Source organism: Colletes latitarsis, chromosome 4 (genome assembly GCF_051014445.1).
Source record: "Colletes latitarsis isolate SP2378_abdomen chromosome 4, iyColLati1, whole genome shotgun sequence".
Classification (NCBI taxonomy): domain Eukaryota; kingdom Metazoa; phylum Arthropoda; class Insecta; order Hymenoptera; family Colletidae; genus Colletes; species Colletes latitarsis.
Window position 1 is genome coordinate 42,957,731 of NC_135137.1, and position 25,664 is coordinate 42,983,394.

At 45.8% G+C, this 25,664-nt stretch overlaps 1 protein-coding gene across 3 annotated transcripts in view; it reads right to left on the reverse strand.

Annotated features, from left to right (window-relative positions):
* The window catches only part of Scgdelta (sarcoglycan delta), a 164,810-nt gene that overhangs the window by 90,951 nt on the left and 48,195 nt on the right, over positions 1 to 25,664 (reverse strand). The window contains exon 2 of one of the 3 annotated variants that reach the window (XM_076764052.1): positions 9,359 to 9,608. The exons of the other annotated variants lie outside the window; for them this stretch is intronic. The gene's annotated coding sequence lies outside the window, so the exon portion shown is untranslated. The remainder of the gene's footprint in view (positions 1 to 9,358; positions 9,609 to 25,664) is intronic. 3 annotated transcript variants of the gene reach the window in all.

Sequence of the window (25,664 nt, forward strand, 5' to 3'; positions counted from 1 at the left end):
TACAAGTCGTTTACAACTAGCCATAGCAGCGATGTATAACAATGTCTGATTCAGCTGTCCGGCCGTGCAGTTCTCGTAGAATGCGAATAAAACGCCGTGAAGAAGCCCGGAGAGCGATGAGGATCAGGGTTGGTTTACGTTTGGCTGGCGCAGTTTCGGTCGATAGGGATGGAGATCTATCCGGAGAAAGGAGAAACGAGGCAAGGAGCACGGTGGTAAGGTTTGCATCAGCGTTCACGTCGCAGAATATAAAGTGGGGGTCACTCTACACAGATTTCGACTTGGTTCGTTTGGCTACGCCTTCCGATCCGTTTTACCGTGCTCGGACGTTACGTGATTTTTACACAACTGTGTTCTCGGTTCAGCCATTCTCAAAAGTTTCTGGTTCGTTCGATTAGAAGAAGCAAAAGAACGCTATCCTTGATGCTTGAATCCGTAACTCGAAGGCGACTGTTCTCCGCGAACGAGCTTTCGAGGATATCTTCCGCGTTCTGCGTCTCTTTCCTTTCGTCTTTGCGTCGGCAAGCGAGAGGTGCTGTCCGACATCGTGTAGCTGCCATGGCGCACTCTATTCACGCCCCACCAGATAGGTTAACCGCTGGCACTGCCGTCTTTATATATCTGTACGTGCATCTACAGTGTAAATTCCGCACACAACCGTACGTAGAGTGTACGTCTAGCTATAACACAGCTCCGTTACTGTAGTCCGTTATCGATGTACACAACGACGACAGGGAAATTGCAACCGACCCCGGGCACACGTGCGCGTATCTACGTGTGCGAACGCGCACGTGCGCGGACGCGGGCAACCCGTTCGCCAATCACCCACACCGACGAACGACGTCCAAGGATCCCGACCAACACTCCGAATCCTGACCAAGTACACACGATGACGCAGACGCAACCGCACACGCCTCTGAGATATATACATACTTTGAGGCCTCCTCGACAAACTCCCACACGACCGGTAGATAGCACCTAATACCTTCCTGGCCAAACAACCAACACCTTGGGCTCGTGCCTGAGCCTCCAGCCACCCCCTGCTCGGTATACGTACTATCGCGGGCAAAAGTTGTCGCCTCGCTGCAAGGCGCTTGCCATAGCCCCGTTTTCGACGCGATATCCTATCGCCAACTGGCAGCTCGTTCCACCAATAATTAGTTACAACTTTTTTAATATGGGGAAAAGTGGTTTTTTGCGTTGCAATGATGTTAATGAAACGGCCAGCAGTGTATTTGGCTTGGAAAACGGAAGCGCGTCCGGAAATCAAACGGTCGGTATTTAGCGTGGCTCGATATACATACTATATAGAAAAGATTCGAAGATTCGAAGCAGTATTACTCCGTACTCCCAACTAACCAGCCACTGAAGAGCCAAAAGATAGGACGGACCAAAACGAGCTTGAGGGTTTGAGTTCTTTCGAACGAGAGCTCCTTTTCCACGGACCTATACCACCATCATCCCTTTTGCGACTCTCTTTTCTTCCTATCTGGACTACTAGCCGAGCGTTCCTGCTCCTCGAGGTAAAAGCTAAATGGTTTAGCAAAGAAGAGTCCTACCGGACGAAACATCCAAGATTCAAAGGCCGGTCTTCTCCGTAAATTCCTGACCCGTCGAATTAACGCCACTCGATGCTCGCGTGAGATAAAACTATTTCGTATACGTTATCGTCGTGTGTTTCGTTCTTGGCGCGGATTCGACGTTAAGTTGCGTGCGACCACGTCAACGCAGTGGCCCAGGATTATTAATTGCGCGACACGAGAGAAGAAATCAACTGGTGGTCGCCTATCGTGATTAAACGTACGCCACGGCGAGTTAATGCTAAGCAAACCGAGATCGTAATCCGATTTCCATTTTACGGGGAACCGTTTCGCGAGAATCGAGTGTCCGAGTCGACCGTCGAGTCCCGAAAAATCGACCGATATGCAAATTTTTCGAGCGAGTCGTTAAGTTGGGGGTGAATACCGTTTACTGGGCCGAGCATCGGTGTTTCGTCGCCGGTGCGGACAGAGTGCCGGTTGCACACCAAGTCTAGCAGTTACAGTTTTCATGCAATTTGTATTACAGCTGCGAGTACTCGGTAATTCGCTGCCGCGTGCGCTTGTACCTACGTAGCGCGCTCGCTAATGAGGCTACGAACGAACCACGCTACTAACGAATAGTTAATACGTGCAAAGCGACGTCGAAACTCGCGCAAACGAGGCAAACTCTGTCGCGAGCGGTCGATCGTGCAAGAAAATTTGCGACGCGCTGTGGCCTGCGGCTCGATTAATTAAAGGGAAATTTGTTTCGCTCGTGTTGCCGCCAAGACGTCGTTAATCTTTTTTCCGAATTACTGCTCGGAACACGAACACGACTTCTTCGAGACGGTATTGTTCCTATACCGTGAACGTTCAATGAGAAAGTTATCAGAAGCTTGAACGTGTTGGTGATATCTATTCGTTTCCTTTGCGTCGCGTCGCGTCGCGTCGGTTGAAAATCCACAGTGAACGTAGATAGATAGCTTGCAAAATAATATATCGGGGAAAACATGTGTAATGGGTCGAGTAAATAATAATAGTATGTACGAGACGGAAGTAGACAACAACGTTACGGCGGACATTTAATTATCGGTTCGCCATGCAGTATTAAACGCGGTTTCTACCGCACCCAGCACCGTCGAATAATTAGTTGTGCTCCTACTAATTGAAACGCAAGTAAATGTAATTAATATAATTGCGTCAGAAAAATATACCGATCGTAATTTAACGTTGTCGCGGATGTGCGTAGAGTCGCAAACCCAAACAGTTATACGTCCCGGAGATAACAACCCGATAAGCCAGATTGCCAATTGTCGATGTTAATTGCTCGCGTGATTCGATAACGTCGTAACGATGGACTAATATAATCGACAAACCGGCGAAAAAAGAGCGAGAGTCGAACGTCGAAGGTAACGTAGCCCTGTTTTAAAACACGGTGGTTAGGGAGTTAGGGATCCGTAATGTTTCTAAAAATAAGCGGAAAGAAATATCAAATCGATTGTAATCTTGTTACGCGGGAGGTGTCCTCGTCGATGAGATGCGTAATTACGCATAATTATTGCGGCGCTTCGTCTTCGGTCTATATTTTCTGTTCCCTGCGCCACGCCGGTCTCTATTATTTTTCTTGTCGCTCTCTCTTTGCGTCAACCCGGTGGTTGTTTGTGCGGAAATAAGCGATGGAAATAATGCCGGCGGCGATGGGGAGAAAAGTACAAAGAAGGACCGGCAGCGCTGCTAAAAGGGAAGTGAAAAAAGGTGCATGCGAGCATACATCTGCGAGAGGAAATGAGGACCGGAGAAAGAGCGAATATAGAGGGAGAATAGACGGCTTAGAGGCACGAACCAAGACAAAGACAACGGATATTCCACGCATTGCGACGAGACAAAGATAGGATAGAAACGAGGAGGTCGGAAAGTAGTTTCGAAGGTAATCCGTACAAAGAACGCGATGACGAGAGACAAGGGAACACGCAAAGGACGTTGAAATATAAGCGGCGCGTTGGTCGGGGCCCCTAATTAATATCCGCGCCACGACCAGTACCAAGATGAACTTGGCCAATTACGAGTTAACGCGAAGCACACACACGAGGTTAAGCGACTGCGATACGCGTGCTTCAAGTATGTAACTTGCGGAAGTTCTCTGCCGGGGCGAAACGTCCTGCAATACGCGGGATTTTCACCTGAATCTTTTCCGCCGTGCTCCGCGAGGAATGTTTTTCTCACGAAATAGCTACCGGCGTTCCTCTCGTTGCCGCTGTCATGAAACTACGAGGGTCGAACGTTCGCGTTCCAAGTTAAACCACTTCCACGGTGTATTATAATGCGTACACAAGGATAAAGTAAGACGATGTTGAAGCGTAAACGTCGAGCCATCTCCCTGTAATTAATTTTTGTTGTCTTCTGCGAGATAAACTTTAGCAATTACCTCGTTACTGGCGGCTGCTCCTCGCGTGTCCGGAGCCCGCGTTGCCGCTTCACCACCCGCGGTACAAATAGCGATTAATTTTACAAATTCATATCCCGATCCAGAGGAGAAGAACAGGAATACGCGCGCCGCTAAAGAGAACCACCTAGTCTTGTAAGCGTCCCCATTAATTTGAACTCTGCGTCGCGACGCCCGCGGAGCCGCGCAATTATTGCTCCCGTTATCGAGCCACGCGCCATTTTCTCCACGGCAAAATAACCAATTCGAAGCACCGTTTTTTTCGTTTCTCCTTCAAACACCAAAGATTTTTAGACCCTATCCGTTCGATAGTTACAGGAAATATTTTAAATATTTCGTCGGAAGAAAGTGACCAGAGAATTGTTCGACGAATTACTCGCATCAAACCGACCGTCGACGTTTTAATAGTGGCAGTTTATGCGGTTTGTTCGCATAATTGCGACATTGTAAGGCATGTAGGTGGTACACAGGAGAAAGTACTTACGCCCTCGTCCGCCTTCCACGGTCGAGAGTCTGGTAATTGCCTTAATTACAACCAAGTCCGACTTAGCCGTTTATGCATGACCGTTAGTAAATTCTTTTTTTTCGGCCGTTCTTCGTCGCGCGACCAACCAGGAAGGTTGACCAACCGGTCAACGTCAAAGATGAGAAACAATTTAGTGTACGTGCTTTTAATCGAGAATCTGCTCTTAATTTAGAAAAATGCGAAAGCGCAACGGCGACGCGATCGTGGAGACAGGGATATTTACGATATATGCTGATTAGGAGAACGTTCTTAAAGTCCCAGGAAATAGAAAATGATGCGATCCAAAGGAAAAGAAAAGCAGAAACGAAAAGTTCGGCTTTCTCCGACTTAGCACGACGAGTATTTATAGACAGCTTCCGCGAACGGAAATTGAATCGTTCCGAGAGGTAGGATCCTCGAATCGCAACCACCGTAACACAGTGGAAATACCGAACTTGGAGGGATGTCCGGTCCCTTAAATATCTCTAAAGATATATGCAAACCAGTCGAAAGTATCGCGAGTTGTTAAACTGTTACACAATGGGAAAAACTCGCGGAGAACTTCATCACTCTCGGGCGAATTACGTAACAGCCGGCGTTATCTTCGACGGAAGGGCATTAGTCGACCGGAAGTGACAATTTCCGATCGCGAACATTTCCGTCGATCGAGCATTCGCATTCATCACCGTGTCGATCCATCATCTTGCCGGACTAGATTAACAGCTAACCACCTCTATCAGTGACTTTTATTGGCAAACAACGAATGGAAACAACGAATGGAAAATTCCGTTCGATTCCACTGTTACCGATTCGAATTTACCCCGTAAGTATTTAAGCGAAACCAAATTCTGATCTTTCGATATGCTTTAACGATAATATCGATCGATGAAATACAACGATTATTAATGTCAAACTGTTTCAAGTTGGAGAATTTCTTAAAATGTTCATAATATTTCAAAATACACCCGACTGTACGTAACCGTTTAAAGGTTAATCTCTACAAAATGACACGACAGAATTAGCAATCTTAACCCACTTTTACATAATTGTAGATTACAGGCCGTTGTTGCTATGCGTAAAACATTAACTATAATAACTCGGCCATACTATACCATATGTACAAACGTAATAGACGAACACGTCATAGAATATTTCCAGGACGCAATTAATTTTGCAACAAGTGCAGCAAAAAATAGATGACATTTAAAAGAAAGTTTATAACGTAATACGAAAATAGTTGGGACGTCATCGTTCTGGAAATCAAAATAATACAAACCTGTTATTTTTATCGACATTCTTTGTTACCGTGGCCTCGATTTGGAACAGTGGAACACAGAAAGAATCGAACAAATTATTTTCGAAACTTTTCCGGCAACTTGGAGAAACTCCAGAATTGAAGAGCCACGGGTACACGAGAGAGGGTGACAAGTTCAAAAAACACCCGGGGGAACAACGAAACCCAGTTTCTCGCGGGGAACTTTCTTTCGCGAGTGGATTATTTAATCAGTTGTAAGCATAATTACTCTTTAAACTTGAAATACACAATTCGCTTAAGTTCAATGGTCCTTGTTCGAAAAAATATCTGGGGACCGCTTGCCTCGTGCTTTACCCATCGAAACTTTCCCATTACAAATTGATCGAGATTCCTTTGTTTGTTGCGCGTTTTCATCGAAGCGAATCAACCCGTTCGCGCGATTCGGACATTTTACCGAAAGCAGTCTTAAAAAAAGAAAGATGTACAAATGTGCTCTTTGTCTATAATTATCTTAGTTTATGATTTTATCGTGTATACACATGTATAAAATAGATTCGGTAAACGACCGATTTACGGTTAATTCGTATATTTCAGAGCTAAAGATATTTTCGACAAAAAAATGACCGGATGTCTTCCATCGATCGTGCGCAAAGTCTCGAAAGACGAATCGTGAATCGTTGAAACAAGTGGCTGGTTTCCGTTAAAGAGAGAGGATAACGTCGAATCGACGCGAAAACGTTAATAGGAAAATTATTCAGTCTTGAAGTTTGTAACGCGAGTGCGATTCTATGTACGAGGTCCACTCGGAGTCTAGCCGTTATTAGCATAGTAGCTTAGTTCCACGTGTACGGCAACCGTGAGCACGTACACTATCGTAAGAACAACAACCACACGTCCCAACTTGCTGGAACACGCACCTATGCACCTATGGGGACCCATAACTGACTAATAACGTCTCGTTCCTTATATCACGCCCGCCCGCAACAATTGCAAAACTTTGTATCACCGGTAATTAGCGTTGGCTTCGAGAATCTTTTCTCTCGGTGAAAAGTGTCCACGACGCGACACAAATTGGACAAAGTTCGAACGACGCCTGAGAGATTGCTAAACAAATGGAAGAAAAGTTTGATAAATTGATTTGCGCACGCGGTTGATGCATAACGCGGCAATTAAGCGTCGAAGGTTGGCGTGAACCGCAAGATAAAACCCCACACGAGTCTAACTGCATCAGGAGGCTCGATGTTATTAAGTAACTGAGCACGCCGTAGAATGGAGAAAGGATATAGGAGAGGATAGAACCGAAATGGTGAATAACCGGTCCAACTTAAGGATAGACACCAGAGAAATTGGGTTAAGACGGCACCGCCGGGAACAGTTTCGGATTATCTCGCACATGTTACCCGACTACATTTCCCGGAACCCAATGAGCTGCCGGTTCCCAGCACTCGAATATTCACGATCGATGTCGCGAATAACTCGCTAGATGACATCCGGTGGGATATATACATCGCGCGCCAAACAAGGGTAAAAGAAATTTCGTGATTTATCGACGGCGGTTCTGATTTATCGCGACCGCGCGTCTGTGCTGCCTTCTGTTTTATTTCCTCTGTCGTTCACCGCGTTAAACGCTGAAATACGATCTCGGAACACAATTTATTCGAATCCTGTTTCATTAATAGAACAATCGATAGGTGAAATCAAAGGCTCTAAAGTAATACAGAAACAAAGTATCGACGGGGTTTCGATTTCGTTTGTATCGCGACAGGCAATTTCGGAGGTACAAATTAGCAATCCTAAAGAAGAGAAGCTTTTCTTTGCAGGTTGGACTTGTACTAAAGCTCTAATAAAAGAACGAGTCTTATAAGACCCGACGACACGAGGAGTGCGATTTTCTTTTAGCTCTCGCGAACTAGGGAACTTTACGTAAAATTACTGCTGCGACACTTTCTCAAAGAATACGCTTAAAACCCTTGAAAAGGGTCAACTTTAATGAAACCTCGCAAGATTTTATACCGTCAACTTGAAAATCGTGGAACACCAACGATTCACGACTCTCGAAGACCAACGCCGACAAACAGGACACACGATTCCACGGTGGAGTCGCATATTTTCGAGTCTCCTTATAACATCCAATAGAAAATATCCATTAAAACCTTTCGAATTCCCTCGGAAGCCTTGCACGTCCTGGATTTTCCAAAATCTTCGAGAAGGAATCTCTTAGAAATCCAAGATCCTCGAAACCTTAACGGAATACTCCGAAATCGTTCGCGATCCCTGACCTCCAGAACCTCCGAAACACCCCTGAAACTTTTCTGTCCTCCAAAATCTCCTGAGATTCAGAGTCCTCTCCATCGAGTCCAAGCAGAGATGAAGCACGTGTATCAGTTTTCATCGAGTTCCGAGTCGAGCGTATCGCGTTTCCCGAGTTCGGGAATCGTGATCGTCTGCATCGTATATAGTCGATGAATTTTTCGACGGATCTAATGCTCCTGCTCGTTGGCTAACAACTTTTCCAAGTGGTCAGATTTCTTCGCGTTTTCTATTGCCATTCTATCCGAGCCCGCGAGGCCATCTCGAATGTTCTCTTTTTCGATCTATCGTTGCAAATTAAACCAACGAAGAAATTAAAACAACTGCAACGAATGGGAATTCCGTCAAAATATTTCGCCTGTTAATAAACAGCAAAGCAGAGTATTTCGTCGTAGGAGGCAAGAATGGAGAGAGGCGCGACGCTCGTGGCCGTACGAGCGTGAAATTTATGCATACTTGAGCGAGTAACCGGTCAGGTTGGGCGAGGAGGAGAAAAAGCAAAGAAAGTCTTTCGACGGTGTGTGTCGCGAGTAGAGGTAGACGGTGGATGGAACTCATCCCTCAGTTTGCGCGGCTCGCTCGAGCGAAGTAACTCCAGCACCGTATCCAAAACGTCGCGCCTCGCGTTGCGTCGCGTCGCGTCGCGTCGAACGACCTGCCGAACAGGCCACGAGACCGAGAAGGGAACGACGCCTCGCCGGTGGGATGAGTTTGCTAAATGCGTCGGGCCAACCTATGCATGCTAATGCCTATCTTACGGGCTTGCAAGCTCCAAGCTTTACGACACCTGAACCTGTGGATCTCGAATCCGCGACCGATCGAATCGCTTCGTCCCCCTGGCTAGACCTCTCAACCTCCGACGCTCTTTGCTGGTCAAAGAAGCCGGCGTTTTACCCTTGATATTCGACGTCAGCCATTTGCATTAAATAGCTCCGCGCGTTGGATCAAGGATTACGGAGAGAGAGAGAGAGAGAGAGAGAGAGAGAGAGAGAGAGAGAGAGAGAGAGAGAAAGAGAGCTAATTGTACCGGGGGAACACGTACGAACCCTCTTATACGTTGGAGGTGAAAAACGAAATGGGAAAAGTACCGTATATTTTAAGAAGGCGAAATTTATTGGACGCGTGGTTTCTATTAAAATTCTCGATCGAGCGTCGTTCATCATCCTGTGAGCGGCTATCAAACAGTTTAAGAGAGTTAATCGATCGTGGCTCGACTGCATAGAAACTAGGATTGCGTTATTGGTGAAAGTTTCCTACTCTATGGTGCGTGTGTAGCTATTTAGCGAAAAGTGGTTGATCGATAAAAGAACATAGAATCGTGTTACCTGGTTCCGTCGTTCCTCCTTCCGCAGAAGCAACCGGAAGCGCACGGCTGGTAGCGAATTTTGAAACGGCTGGGTAGCGGTATAAGTAATGCGAAGCGGGGTTCACGATAACCAGTCGTATTCTCGTAAGCCGGATTAAACGGATTAAGCGGCTGTCTTCGTCCGGGTTGTTCCTTAAGCTCACGCACGAGGTTTTGAGTTACACGCTAAGGATCATCCCTTACTTCCAAAGGGCGTTTGCGAATCAGAACTGACATGAAAAAGCAAAAAAGAACAAACAGCTGTAAAACGCGTATCGTTTGGCGAGCCAATCGGCTCGTACAATTAAATAAAAGCATTAAAATAAATTGAAAAGCTAGAACTTGATAAATTTATTAAATTCTACGGGTACGTATCCTTGTTAGAACGAGCAAGCGTTTGTTAACAAAGGTGCAATATTAAATACACGAGATCGTACTGTGAAATTTATTATGAAAACGATTTCATGAATTCCACTTTGAGATAATGCACGTCCTTTTATTATGCCGTAGATCTCGTTATTAATAACGAAACGGCAAGGTATTTAGCTCTAAGATAAAAGAACGGGGAAGCACGTTTTGATAGTTAATTTTATACGGGAAGGAATGCCAAAGACGAGAACGAGATCCTGCCTTTCTTGCGATCGTCTCCGCGGCCCTGTCTCTTTCTCTTTCGTACTACGAGAGGAGGGAGATTCTACCTTTCTATCGTGTTCGTCCCGTGGCCAAACTTCTACCTTGTTCTACGCGTACACGCTAAGATCGTATTACTTTGAATCCCGAGTCTAGGGGCGAGATTCCCGAGGGATACTGTCTCCGACCCGAGGTTCCAACGTAAGGAATTGGAACGCAGGGACTAATGTTTCGCAATTAGAGATTCAAGGGTAGATTTTTGGTCGAAACGCGCTCGAGAAATCGCATCGACGCGCGCCTCTCTACATACATATATCCCCGGCCGATGCGTTCGCGAAGCCGAACCGGAATCTCTCAGTTTTATAAAATATTTACCGGAGCTTCGCGGAATGTACTTAATATTCACCGACGACGCCATTATTAAACGTGGCGTTTTTATACCGCACGTTCCTTCTCCCCGTCGAGATAAACCCCGACGATGCTAATAAAAAGATAATAAATACTTGAGCGTAAAACTCGGTGAGGGGAAAAGTTTTATCCCCGATGCACCGTCCAAGCCGAGGAACAACTTGGAGAGCAACTTTCAATCTTTAACGTCACCCCTTCGCAAGAAAAGAACGCCGGTCGTTGGTGTCTCGACAACGTATCGAACTCAATTTAAAAACACCTTCCTCCGTTACCGTGCCCCGTTGCTCGGCGATTGACAAATTCTCTCGGAGATTCTCAACTTAATAACCTAATATATTATCGACGAAACGTTAAACGGGACAGAGTTTGGTGCTTCTCCAAAACCATCGAAACCTTTTCGTTTCATCGAACATTGGTTTCGATTTAATCGTCTATTTGCGCCTGACGTTCCGAATCTTTCAAGGTATAGTATTTGTCGTCTCGATTAATCGACGACCGGACAGCGAGCCCATTTAAATGTCGATAAAAGACGATCCCAATTGTTCGAACAATCGGCATTTAAGAACCGTCGCTCGTCGTAGGATAACGCGACGCGACGCGGCGCGGCGCGGCGACATCGCGTTCGGTGGTCAGTAACCGATGCGAGATTACAATTACAACTCGTAAATTATTTACGAACACACGGTCCAAGTAGAACGAATGTGGCGAGGAGTAGGAGGAGTAGGAGGAGTTGGGGGCGAGGAGGGAGAAGGAGAGAGAAGGGGTATCGTCCTGGATCGACGGTGCCGCTAGTCGGGTCAAATTGCAACAAATTAACCGCGTTAATCACCCCGCGGTCGACCCAGACTTTTACCGGCGCTCGAATAACCGGATGCCAGCGGGCCGCCATCGACGGAAGCGCAATTATTGACCGGGCCGCCACCGAGAACCTGCCGCTTTTTACGTCCGGCTATTCTAAACTCCGGCCAGGCGAACGGGGGAGGTGGTGGCTGGAGGGGGACGTTGGGACGCGTTAAAATTTTTAAGTTTACGCGCCTGCTCCGCCGTTACGTCGACCGTTAAAATCGGTCAACGGAGACTGTGCAACCGCCGTTTATACTTTTTTTCATTTCATTCCGATTTGTTTCCAACGTTCTTTTGTACCTTTAACATCGACGCCCATAAAACACGGCGCGATATTAAATTCATAAATATATCGTCGTGATATTGGGTAATCGAATAAATAAAACGACGAAGCGAAAAGTTGGACCCGTATAGTTTCCGTCGTTCCGGGCGGAAAAAAGGACCGATCGGAAATCAATTGGGAACGTCGTAAAAACCGAATGACCGGTATCTTCCCGCCGAACGTACACAGACGAAAGAAAAATGGGAAAAAGGAATCTGCGTCGGGGGGAAATTAGATCGCTGGGTTTCTTTTGCGTAGAAAAACCGTTTGCACCAATTTCCCGATATCCGGTTTAGCGTTACACGGCCCGCTTGTAAGTAACGCGCGTCACTCCCGGCGCCATTCAAGCGTCCAATGTTTCTCGTTGCTAATGGCGGAACTACATCAAACGTACTTTGCGCTCGTCCCGTACTCGTTGTCGTCGTTTAATATTTCACTGGTTACACGGTACGCGAGTTCGCCGCGTAAAATCGACGCCTCTGCTCGCGACGATGCCGCCGCGTCGCGTCGGTCTGGTTCGCATCGTCTAATTATTGCCAAGCTGCCGCGGCTTACCATACACGTCAATTGCACGACTACATTGACAAAATTAACGATTACGCGATACACTTATCGAGCCTCTGTGAAACTCGTCGTCGAACAACGAACGAGAAATACTATACTCCATCCTAGGTGGCGGAAGGAATCGAAGAGCAAAAAATCTAAATAAATAATGCGCCGGTTGTTGTTTTCGAACGAAAAATGCCACGATTCTTCTCAATTTGTTTCGCGTATTGGAATATCGTGAAAGTGATTTCGGGTGTTGGCTCGCGGAACAATGGCGGTGTTGGAGAAACGGCGAGCGTGAGGGGTCGAAGATGCCGTCGCCGTTTGGTCGTTTTACCGTAAAGCCGGAATCGAAGAATGTACCACTCCATCAGCAGTAAACTTTTGCGTACTTTCCGTCGTGCGAAACGCCTTAAAACCCGTCATCCCTTTTACAATCGAATCGCATCCGATCGACGCGTGCGTACTATGCAACTTGTGCCTAGTGTACGCCGGACTATTTTTTCTCTCAAACGTTGCTGTCGATGGTAAGACTCCCGATGGATGGGGCATCGAGAGTAAAGATACTTTTGCGCGTGAACGTTTCTACCGATCTCGCGAGCAACGAGGAAACTTGAACCGCGATAGCTCTTCCAATTGTTCTTGTTCTCGATGCCGGCTCTAAACGATGAAACAAACAAACATCAAATATAATACCTGATGCTTGGCTACCGGTCGAGAGTTTCCCTCTCAAGAGTTAAGGGTTTTTACACACGAACGCGCGCTAGCTGACCTTCCGATAGTTACGAGTAGCCAGGCAACTTCCAGCACGAAAGCTCTTTCGTGTGTCTATGCGAAACGAGAGGAAAACTGTTTGGTGGACATCAGACATAATGCTACAACTTGTACTCTGCACAACCACCATTACCGTCACAGCGTGTGCACCAACGCGCGACGTTCTTATTGAAGAGGAGAAAGATTAAATAAGAAAGAGCAATAAACCATCGAGGAAAAGACAAAAACCCGGTGACAGAGAGGAATGGAGGCGTAGAGCGCTCACTGCGAGGGGCAGAATGTCGCGGCGCGATATATCGATAATTGATTCTCACGAAATTGATTGGTTCGCAGCATCTATTTATTTTTTATATTACGAACGTTCATATAGTATTTAACCATCTAATTTATATATAGCGTAAGTTGTTCTCCGATCCAACGTAAATATAATTGAAAGCGAGTAGTGTCTTTATCGATATCCGTAAACATTACCAGACATTTCGCAAACAGAGATTGCGCAGTTCCAGCACAATAATTTCTTTATTTTACCAGTATCGGAAGCATTGTAAACTCGTTCAAGTTGGCAGGACTGGCCGAGTAAACGCATCGAGGAAACAATTCGTTGTTCGACTGGGAAGCGATCTTTTTCTGTCGAGATTACGGTGACTGGTTCCCGTGTTTGCAAGTACATATCTTCTCGCAGGAGAAAAAATAATTTCTTAACCGACGAAATTCATTTGAAAGGAGCTTTAACGAGGCTAAACGCGAGACTCGAGAAAATCAAAGAGACGGAGCACGTCGCTGCATAAGTAATGCGCATCGTTTGCGGATCGCGATGTAAACCTGGCGTGCCGATATATCGCTCACGTATATTCTTGCCCTCGAGGTTAAAGGTTCTATGTACGAAATGACTCGGTCTCCCCGGGGATGATCCAACTTCTCGTCCTAGTATTTTTCCTACCGCTGTTCGCTCTGGATCCCATGAATTTCAACAAATTGTGCGCGCAAATAAAATACCAACAGACAGCGAGATTTTTAATACACCGAACGAGTTTCTCTTGTGTAATTTCAATGCGGTGGAATGCACGTTATATTAATTAAATAATGTATAGAGACGTACGTGCCGTAATGAAATTAATAAACTGTAGCAAGAAATATATATTCTTAACATCGAACAAAATTAAGTAAACACTTTGTAGCATATCCGTTCGAATCGACGATCTTGCGGAGACGGCCTCGCAAAGATTTTTATCGGATGCATGAGATAAATATACCGTGCTAAAGATACACGAAGCGTTGTTAAAACGGATTTTATCGAAAATTTCTTCGATATACTGAACGTGTACTTTAATCGAATGACTGGAAAATATGTCACGGACAGCTATCAAAACACCGCCTCGGGAAGATGAACTGTTCTTAGAGTCTCTATCGAAGCGATATAAATTGTACCCTTTGAACGCTAAATCGATATTAGGAACAGTGTCGTCGAACCAGGTTCCAACACAAATACATAACTACGTTGTAGCGCAGGCAAGGGGTAGGACGAACAAGTGGCAAATCGAACGTCTTCGTCCCGAGACCAGGACCGTTCTCGAAATATACCGAGGGATGGTCGATTAGATTTTTCCTTAACCATGGATCCTTGGTTTTGTTGGCAACTCCAGTGTCGATCAACCGCTTTGACGTCACATAGGAATACCGTCTCTGATCGATACTGGACCAGCGTAATATTTCGGACATCGAATAAACAAAGACTAAGAAACGGAAGTACGGCCGCGAGAGAAAACAGATTTCCATTTTCGAAAGAACCTTGTTTCTCCGAATTCGGTGTAGCATGCTCTCCGAATCATCTATCCAATCTTGTTCTCCGACACGCGTCCAGATCGCACAAGTGGTGAATACGCTCGGTCGGCCAAATATAATCACGAATATATAATAAAAATAGAAACATAAAACGTAGGTATGGGAGGTAGGGGCCGAAACAATGCCGGCGTGTCCGCGAGGCACCGTAAATTTCGTCGCAGTCTATACCCGTGCGTTGTGCAATCGAACAGTCGACATAATAACACTTGGACGCTGACCGTAAATTTACTAGCCGTGGTAGCTACCATGGATTAAACCGCTATTGGTATTCTCTTCGGGTAGAATCCCAGACTAACTCTCTCCTCCTTCTATGTATATGCACGTATTCACCGCCATAGAAGTTGGTTCCGGCGCAAGAGCTCTTTGCTCCCGTACGTCGCATCTTTACGTTCAAGATTCCCCCGTTTTCGTTTCCGACTGCTAATCAACCGTTTTTAAGTTCCTAATTTAATCGAACTGGCGCGTGTAAGGTATTCTTTGGTGGAACGTTTACCAAGAAGCGACGTAAAACGAAATAAACGAGTACGTATCTGTAGCGGTATGCAACTGATATCGAACCTGTATTTTTTAGGCGATCGAATGGAATTAATCCATAATGTAAATGACGCTATTATCTCCCGAGATGCTTCTTCGATGATCTTCGGGGGCAATTGCCGTAAATGATACGAAGTTATCGAACTTGGGATGCAACACGGTGATTCATGACCAGGAACATCGAGAGTCGACCCGGGACAAGAAATTCGATCCCATACGGATGAAGGGTTTTCGATGAACCATCGATCGAACGAATCTCTCCGGAGGACCGGTTGGCCAATGGATACTAAAGGCGCCGGCCAGAAATCCCGAAGTCATTGGCAGCAGGAATCGTCTTGGCTCTCGAAGACTTTAGACTCGCTTGGTTAGATAATGCGGCCCGCGTCGTGTCGCTCGGTTAGAATCCCGCCAAGTTCTTGTTCGTTCGGTATACTAGTCCTCGCTCGAGAGGAATTCCCAAAATTGTCGGCGTTACTACGGACAAAGACTCGCCGGCCAAAGTTTCGATTTCCAAACTGGCAAGGATCTAGGGACACGAAACGACGACGCTACGTACCCCAATTAAGAATACCAGGATTAGGTTTAATGTGCAACGCAACGTTTCGTTTCGTCGTATGCAATATATTCGGATAACGTGATTTTTCTAAGAAGCGTACGATTGATCGATGAAACTGTAAGCAATGTACACCTATCCTTTTGACACAGATAACGATTTGTGCAAATAGAGACACACGTATCTAGATGGCAACCTACTTTTCCACACTTTCCTCTATTCCTTTCTCGTAATTTCAATAGAATACTTTAACGAGGTGTTGGGAAAGATAGTAACGCTTATGGGGCCACCTATCAACACGGCGTACCATCGCGTAACGTCGCTACATCAAAGATAAACCAAGCGAAATGGGAGCCGTTTTAAAAATAATCTAACGTATCTGTGAGAAGACCTTTGCGACGAAATTTATGTGAACTCGGTGTCGAACTCGTGACCTTTCTTAAAATGCATCACTGGAATAAGAGCATAACATACACCATTGCAAAAGTCAGAATCGATTGTTCTATATTCAGCGTAACCCGAGTTTCCATTTTCGCGACGCACGGGTCAACGTTAACCGAATTACCACTCGAAGCTTTCAGATGTACGAATTGGTGCAAAGATAAGGTCGTACACGCACCCACTCTCTCGCGTACCAGACTGTGCCCCACTTATTACAGTTGTCCGAATATATCTATTACTATAATATCGATTTACAAAACTAGAGCTTTCAACTTTCAACGAAAACTTTATTCGTTATTCTTCGTTCGATCGTAATTAACGAATGGAAATCGATGGCGTACGTGGTGTTTTCGAATCGATGGTACAACTCGGAAATATGGAGTTCCATTTTTCGAAAAAAAATGATTTTACATTCGAACGCGTACGCCCTTAATCGAAAGACGATTTTTCCCATCCGTGGGATTGCCTAGTTGTATCAAACATATCGATCGACGGCGCGGCGCGGCGTTGAGAAAAATTCCATGAATTATCAAGTAGACGCATAAATATAAAATAACATATTCCAGTGACAAAAGTACACGCGTAGAGACGTACGCACGAAGGTAACGGGCAAGAACGTAAATCTGACGCAATGATACATCACCGTAATGAAACCGCGGGACGACAAGTTTCTCCCCGTATCGTGCCTTCGCTCCCACCGAATGTCTCGTACACGAATGTGATTTTCCTCTCGCGGCGTTTCCTTCGTTCTCCACCTCGTCTACGTCCCTCGAATACCATTGCTGGAGTTTGCGTTCCCGCTACATCTTATAAATCATGGTTTACCTTTGTTTCCGCGAACGAAGTCTCGGGACAAACACGGGCCAATCGGATTCACCGATATCGCGGCGCAGAATGGGAAGTCCTATTCGTTAAACCCTGCCGTCGAAACGACGAAATCTCGGTATTAGCCGTAATTGAACCGTCCACGGGATAAAACGGGATCGCGCACTGACGATCGGAGTTTCAAATCCATTCGAGCGAACAGCCAAGGAGTCGATTAAACGACGGATCGTCTCTATAGCTCTCCGCGACTCGTTGAACGCGTTCGACGAACATCGGGAACACGATATGTATCTAAAAGTACATCCGTTGCTCGCTACCGTCCGAGACGGTCCAACTCCAGCCACCTTGAACACGCAATCTCCGAATGTTTTCCGTGTAAACACGGGGATAATACGATTCCCCGGCTGCAACTTGATTCGAGCGCGCGCCAACTTGACGCAATAATGAACTGTTGCGATTCCGTAGCCAGTCCTCGTTTCGAACTACTTAGAACTTAACAGCACGAACAGCAACTTAAGCATGAAGATCCTTCGAAAGTTAAGAGGGTCGGGACATAGATCGTCACCGTTCTAACGACACCTGAGTGCGTCGTTAAGAGTTCGCGATGAAGAAGACACCCCCGAATTGCAAGCAACTGGAAAAGGGTAGACGGGTAGAGAACGAGCAAGACAGGACGAAGCGAATAGAAGCAGCGCGTAGGGGAGAAATCGAGAGGACTGGAGCCAGCCACGAAGGGAGATCTAGGGCCGAGTTCATGCATATGCCACAATCTCATTTGACTGCATAATCACATTCTGGCCCACAGGGATCGACCGTGTCAACAAGTTACATATTTTTCTGTCCTGCGTCTCTCTTTTCTGCTCGCTCGGTGGCGGTGGCGGTGTGGCAGTGGCAGTGGTAGTGGCAGTGGCGGCGGCAATGATTGTCGCGCGATCTATTGTCTCGTCGCTGCCGATTCGCTCGCCACTAATTCGTGGCAATTGTTTGATCTCCCTATCTGCTAACGGTAGCTCGGCGTCAGGGGACCGTACGATACGAGAAGCCTGTGGCTGTTTTGCCGTAATCCTTCGCCTGACGCGTTCGTTCAGTGCTGCTACAGGAACCGGAGAACCATTCAACGCGAAGATACGAGCCGGGTTTCTATGGAAATGATAAGCGGAAATTGTCTAATTCGAACGGATATCAGCTACGGTCTAACCGTGAATCCTGATCCGTCGTGGGAACACTACCGAGGATATACGACGAGAGACCTGCTTTTTAGAACGCGGCAAAAGTCTGTCCAAGAGTTTACCGTTAAAAAGTACAAGTACAACTTCCGAATCATTGGCAATAGAAATCGCGATTCTACGAACGACATTCTCCATGCCTTTAAATCCATTTTTTAATAGTTGATTTACCTGGTGGAAAATATGGTTACTCGAACGTGTAAGAAATCGAAAGGAGAGCATTTTACTGCTAATGCGCACTGCCACGATATCCATTTGTCGACGGCCCGAGAAGGTTGAATAATACACCTTCGCGTTCGACGATAGGTCTCGTCTCCGAAACCTCGGATAACCTACATTTGAAAAAGATCGAAGAACGAGGTCACTTTCAGCCATAATATGACTTTGATTTCCCTTTTTGCCTGTACAGCGTGTACATATACTGGCTGCCTTTTCAACAATCGCATTATCCGTCGCTTGACTCGTCTAAAAGCGTAATAAATATGGGATCAAACTTTTTTTCAATCTCTCGTACACGAGCGGGAGATCTATCATGTTTGACTTGATTGAATTGTATCGTATTTGCACACAAAGATTCTCTTTACAGCGGCACAAAGAACGAAGACTCTTTCGTTGCTCGACGGACAAGGGTTTACCGTAGACTGTTTACTTTACAGAATCTGAACGATCACGAGCATTTCTTGCGTTAATTAAATAGTATTTTAAAGGAAGTTTAAGCTTTTCAGCAAGAACTGGAATTGAATAGAAACGGAAAATAATTAGAAACGTTTTCAGTGTTTAAAAGCACGTATGTTTCCAATACTATTGTTCGATAAGTGGACACCGTAAATGTAATTAAATTGTACGAGGACACGATATCGTTCGGTACTTACACTGTTATTAGATCATCGGTATGTGAAATTTCAATACATAAGCAGTTTACACCGGAGGATTGCTGGTTCAGATTCCATTTGTTCCGCCTGTCACTTCATGACGTATGTCCCATCCAACTCGACGTTCGCTCCACCCTTTCCGTAACGTATTACAACGCTTTATATATTACATGTATTACACGCGCCTACCCTGCTCCTCCGCTTGAACAGCACATGCGAATGCAAGCTCGCACGCATTGCATCGGACGTCGGGAAATATCGCGCGAGATTTTTCATCGGGATTTCCTCTTGTTTAATACTCGTAAACAGAGGCGGGGAAAAAATAATTCGCGACTGAAGAGGTACGCGATCGCAAAATTTGTGGGAGTCCTTTTCAACGAAACCAAGTTCTCGACGAGTTCCCAAGTAAGCACCCTGACGTCATGAAATTTCGAAGATACTCGATCGGAGGCACTGGCAGTACCAGTCTTCCGAACATCCCTCGTAACATAAACAAGAGTAGGTCCCCGAGGGTTCCGTCGACAGAGGTAGCAAGAGAAGAGAGGCGAGTCCTCCGCTAACGAACTTCGGCACACAGCTGGTGTTCGAACAACGTTTCGCGTTAGACGTTCTTTTCGATCAGAAAGCTGCGACATTGAATGTAGAAAACGGGAGGCGAATCTTACCACCAGCCGTCTGATAGGTGCAACTTTCGAGGTAAATGGCTGGGAAATAACGAGAAAGAAAGAGGACGGATAGTCCCTATTTTGGAGATAGCTGCTTCATAGGGAAGACATCGTGACGGAAAGGAATGTGTTTCACTTATCCCGCGATCACTTTGAAAGCAATCCTCCGCGCGGTGGTTGTAGGTTGTAGCCCTTCCTGGCAAGATTGCATATCTTCGCTGCACAGCTTTCGCGAGTGAATCCCTTGACGACGGCGTTAATAACGAACCCAGAACGTGTATGTATGGTTTTTCCAGCACGTTCTCGTCTCGCCACTGTCTGTCTTTCTTCCGTTTCCTTCGGTCTGCGCGCATCCCTAGCCCTGCGCGTCCTGCTTCTTCCTCCTCTTCCTTTTCCTCTATGGTACACACCGCATATCAGGACGTGAGTGCTCCACGGCCACGTAGCTAATTATCCCCAAGAGCGTGCGGCCCTGAAGGTGATCTATTCGCGGTAGGAAATTTCTGCTAGCGAGACACCGGCACCGGTAGAGATGCCAGAACGGAGGAACGAGATAGAGGGAGGACCGTACAGCGGGGGAGAAGAAGATACTCGTTTTCGCGGAATGCAAATGAGAGGTGGAATAAGAAGAGACCGAAGAAGGGAAAGAGAGCAAGGAGCAAAAGGAAGGAATGCATTCGACTCTCTCTGCCGTTCGTTGCATGGGGTAGAGAACGACCAAGGGAGGCCAAGGGAGGAATGAGAGATGTAAGGTAATTAAAGCGAACGTGCACCACCTTGTAGGAGATTTAAAAGCTCGTAACTTTTTATGATTTACATTCCTTTCATTTAGTCGCACGTTCCTACGGATAGACTCCTGCTACCGTTCCATCTTCTTTCTCTCCCTCCCACCCCCGCTCCCGTCTCTTTCCCCGTTCACGGTTTTCCTCCTATTTCTTTTCCAACCTTCCTTTCCTTCGTTCCGGTTTGCAATCTTGAGATTACGCGCGACAAGTACGCTCCGCGCTCTCGTAACGCGAGTCGGCCAACTTTGGGATCTTTCCTTCACCGACGTTGCTCGATTAAGCTTCTCCGAGAACGACGATCGACGATGCTCATGCTGTTCCTTTGATTTTGTTGCCCGTAATCTGCGCTCGATTCGGAACACTGGTTAAAGTATTCCGGAAGCGAAACACGCTCGAACTCGTACCGCCTTCTCCGCGTGAAATGTTATTCAATTTCTCATCCAAGACGTCCCTGCACCGCTAAACGCAAATGGTTGCTTATTGCAACGCTTAATCGCGACATCGGGCAACTAATGTCGTCAACCGGATTCGTCGCAACTCCGAAGTTTACCAACGTGACGGTTGCATCGTCGGTCTCTGTATCGCTTCTTCCACCAATACGGACGGAACTTGGGCAAAGCCTCGTGATGATTTCACGACTCCTCCCATATAACTGGGATTAATCACGAGCACGCCGTGCGGCTAGAAACTTAGATCAAGACGGTATCGAGTTGTATTATATTATACGAGCGTATGCACAGATAAATTCGCACGGGAACGAGCTTGCGTCTCTTCCCTATGTACATAATACAATGACACGGTGAAATTAGACGGGACCAACTTTGGATGCCAACCATTTCCACTTCCGACCTTGTCTTTTCTCCCTATAGAATCCCCGTGCACCGACAACCGGCCGAGACGTCTGTTCAAAGACAATAGGAATATTAGAGATGCTCTCTGAACACGGTTCGCGTAATTATTGATTAACTCGAGCGTATCGTTCTGACAATAAACCTACGTCGAACAGTAACCAGGATATATGTGCTCGATCGCTGATCTACGGTATTACCATTGCTCCTATCGATGTAAATCACCGTGTTAACGAATTTATCGTCTTGGACGTTTTCAGATTAAAAGAAAGCCGTACCACAGTTTGTTTCCGTTTAATGGAGGAGACGAACGAACAGACCCGGGGAAATCTGCGACGAACGTCGGCTGCAATAACGATCTATGAAAATTTAATTCCCATTTCTCTGCTCGAAATGTTCTCTCCTCTGCCCCCCCCCCCGCACTCCCCTCCCTATCCTTCCCGCCGTCCCGTTACGCCGTTACGTAATTTCCATGGGCAGCGATTTCGCGCGCAATTTCCGCGTAATTGTACATTTAAAACCGAAAGAACAACCCTTGATATTCTTTTACGGTTCTAATAATCATGTCGATTCCCGCGTTTGATTAAGCAACGCGCTCTCGCGAAAATCAATCCCGACCATTGAATCAAAATGTGCATGCTTTCGTTTTTCAAACGTTTCAACGGGGCTTTTTGCGAATTCTGCAAACGTTTCTATACCGAAACAAAAACGCGACAGTTAGAAAAATGTTCGCTCTTTTGATCTCTGTTACATATCGTTACTATGTTAAAATATAATTTCAAACACGACGATCCACCCATTCCATGGCGACGAACAGACGATCTGAAAGTAACCAGATAGCAAAGTGACTTTTGCGAGACACCGCAATAATTATTAGAACGCTATCTTTTATCGTTATTATTCGAGGAAAAACAGTACAAGGTGGAAATAATTAAGATCGACGAAGAATAAAATGTACAACTGAGAAAGAAAAAATAAGTGAAATCGAGGTAATACAAAACGGTTGGATTGATTTGTCGCGAAGCCACGAACGATCGCGCCTTTCCATTCGTCATTAAAATATGCATCGATGTACGCTAGCCCGGATGAATCACCAATCGCGGATTCGTTTTTCCAATTTCCCATGAACCGCGTCTGCGGAGATTTACGCGTGACGTCGACTCGCACCGTAAATTCGAGGAGGACGATCGGAGATTGTAAAGAATGGAGTAGCCCATTCACGTTCGCGGATATTGTCAGCAATCTTGTCGTGACTCATCGAAACCGATTAAAAAATTCAGCCGACGATTCGCCCCATGTTCTCGGTAACTCACTCGTGTCATTACATTTATAATTATTAAAACGCCCAGCGGAATTATTTGCAGTTTCGACTGGTATTTTTCACTGGTGTTTTAAAACTATCGTGGAACATGAACATGAAATATGGATTGTTTCGCACGTCAGATTCATACGACTGTAGATCGATAGAAAAAGACGCAGCAGCAGCGGCAGCAGGTGATTCGTTCAGTTTCATGTTATCGAAACTTATCTTATTATTAACGTGGACTCTCCTAATTCGATTGGATCGAAAACTGCCGTGTATGGGTTGGGCGAGTCTCAGAAACGAGGAGGACCCCTTAAGAGTATTGGATGATAAATAAAGGAACTTTATACTTCCCCAGAACGGGCAGAGATACGTCCATGAAGATACACTATCGACTCTCGACTAAACGACGACTGACGGAAGACTACTCTCTCACGGTAAACCACTTATCTACAGAAATAATGAAGAACCGTTTCGATGACCAAGTAAAGTTCCGGACAAAATGACGGCACATGTGTGCTATCTTTAATTTTTCAGAAATATCTTGGGTTCTTTCGTTTCTAAAAAATAGTACGTAAACGTCACGAAGCCGAAGCAAGGAATTTTGTCCCGTAATCGGATCGAAACTATCAGACTATCACCACTATAATACTACTACCACCATTATAACAAATATTTTATTCGAATACAAGAACGGTTAACCGCATCTACATGGTTAAACGTCTCGATACGAGCGTCAGTCAGCAGATTTCATCGCGTCGAAGCGTGATTAATCGAACACGAGTTTGAATAATCGAACGTTCTGTACGAACGTCAGAAGGTGAAATGACCGAGCACATCCAAGTCGGTCGGTTATAGAGACGCGGCGATATTTAATTTTAATTCTGCTCATAAATTTTGCCCCGTTAAAAAGACCTGCTAATTCATGGGTTCGTTAAATCGACCAAGACGATAAATTCGTCGAACAGAAAGAGGTCACAGAGGTTCGCGCGTCGAATGTTTTATCGATTTTATTGACACGGTCAACGTTATTTAGCTGGTCGGCCGCGGTGACCGTGAGTCTCGACGACGATTCTCAGGTCGTTATCGTGGACATTAGCGAATCCGTCGTATCCGGTCTAGTTTCTATCTGCTGACCCCGCTGGTTCGCATAACCCGCCCCTTCGAAACGGTTCGGAACATAAGAGGCCAGGGTATATTACGGCAGCTTAAAGCAAGCCCTTATACCGTCGGCGTAATCCCAATCTTCTCTCCTTTCCGTCGACCTGTCAGCCGGGTTAACCGACCGGCGAATTAATTAAACTTCTATTTACGATATCGATGAATCAGCGATATCGCCGAGGAGCGTCTGCTTGGTTACTAATGCTTAAAGAGCGACGTAATAAATTTTCAAAAACTGCTCCGCCCAAGTGCTTACCTCTCATTTCCCCCCCCCCCTCCCAACCGCGCCACTCCTGATTATCGGTGCTTGTTCCTTACTCCTAATAAAAAGACGAATCGAACAAGAGGGTGCTCCCACCCTGGGTTCCCTGACCGATAAAAACCCGGTAAACGTCATGTTGGAAAGAATAGTCTGCTTTTATTGGCTTCACGACAAATTAATTGTCTACAAAAATCGTGGCGTATCGTATTTCGAACAGAGACAACAACAACGCGTAATATCAAATATCAGAATTGAAAATTTTACGCGTGATTCGAGTGAGTTACGAAAGAAAAAGAAAAGCTAGAGACTAGAAAACAAGTCCATCCGACAAAATGTCTGGGCTTACCCGCTAAAGTAACGCGTTCTTCCAGCATTCTGCCTTAAAATTTCCTTAAACCGACTTTCGCAGCTCGCGAATTTTAATATAAATATCGCGCCCGTGTAACGAACAGACCACAAACGAAACAGCGCCGAAGAGCTATTGTTAATCACGCTTGGCCGCCGTACAACCACGGCAAACGAGAACTGCAGGTACGTATTTTGCAACGCTTCGTGGAATACGCGCCAGAACCCCAGGGATTTCCAGACTACATGAAATCATTGATCGGTAATTTACATCCTAAAAGGAAAAAAGAATAGATACGAAAGAGAACGAAATAAAGCACCGTTCGAGCTACTTGTCTATTGCAGAAAATAATGGCCGATGAATCTGAATCGTGGTCCGTTCGTCGTTCCATCGTCGAGGATAAATTCTACAATGTAAACCTGTCAAGTCTCCGAAACGTTTACCCCAGAAATATTACAGTTATTTTTTTTGAATGAGAACATTTTTTATTCAAACGATTTTCACCCTAATCCTAGGTCGAGGATTGTTTGCAAAGTATATTGCGCGTAGACTGATATCATCGCGAGATTTAATATTGAAAACGGTGAATCGATAGCGCCGGCCGTACTCCGATTGACGATAATAACAATAACGAATTTCCGGGGCTCGTTTAAAACTCCGGCGTAGATCATCCGAATCGCGAACAGTAATTTATTTCCGCGGCCGAGCAACATTTTGCCAGGGCGAGCGGCGCGCAACGCTGCTGGTAAAATGGAGGCGGAGGGTTGTACAGCGGAGAAAAATTTGTATCCGTCGTGCGGATTATAGGAACCGAAGCGGTGTGGCAGGATCAGCGGCATGGCTGGCTAAGACGAAGGAAAGTAGCGGGAAATTCAACGCGAGAGAGAAGGTAAGGGAAGGAATTTTTCCTCCAGAGAACAAAGTGCGCTCAAGGAACAAAGAAAGAAAGGGGAAACAAGAGGTATGTTTAATGTCTGGTGCCCTCTTAATAAAATCCGTCGCGCTTCAAGGAATATCGTGAATAGGAGTTACGTTAGGGGTTGGTGCTTAATAGAAACTTACGGTCTGACGAGAACGGGGACAAACATCGCCGAAGGTTT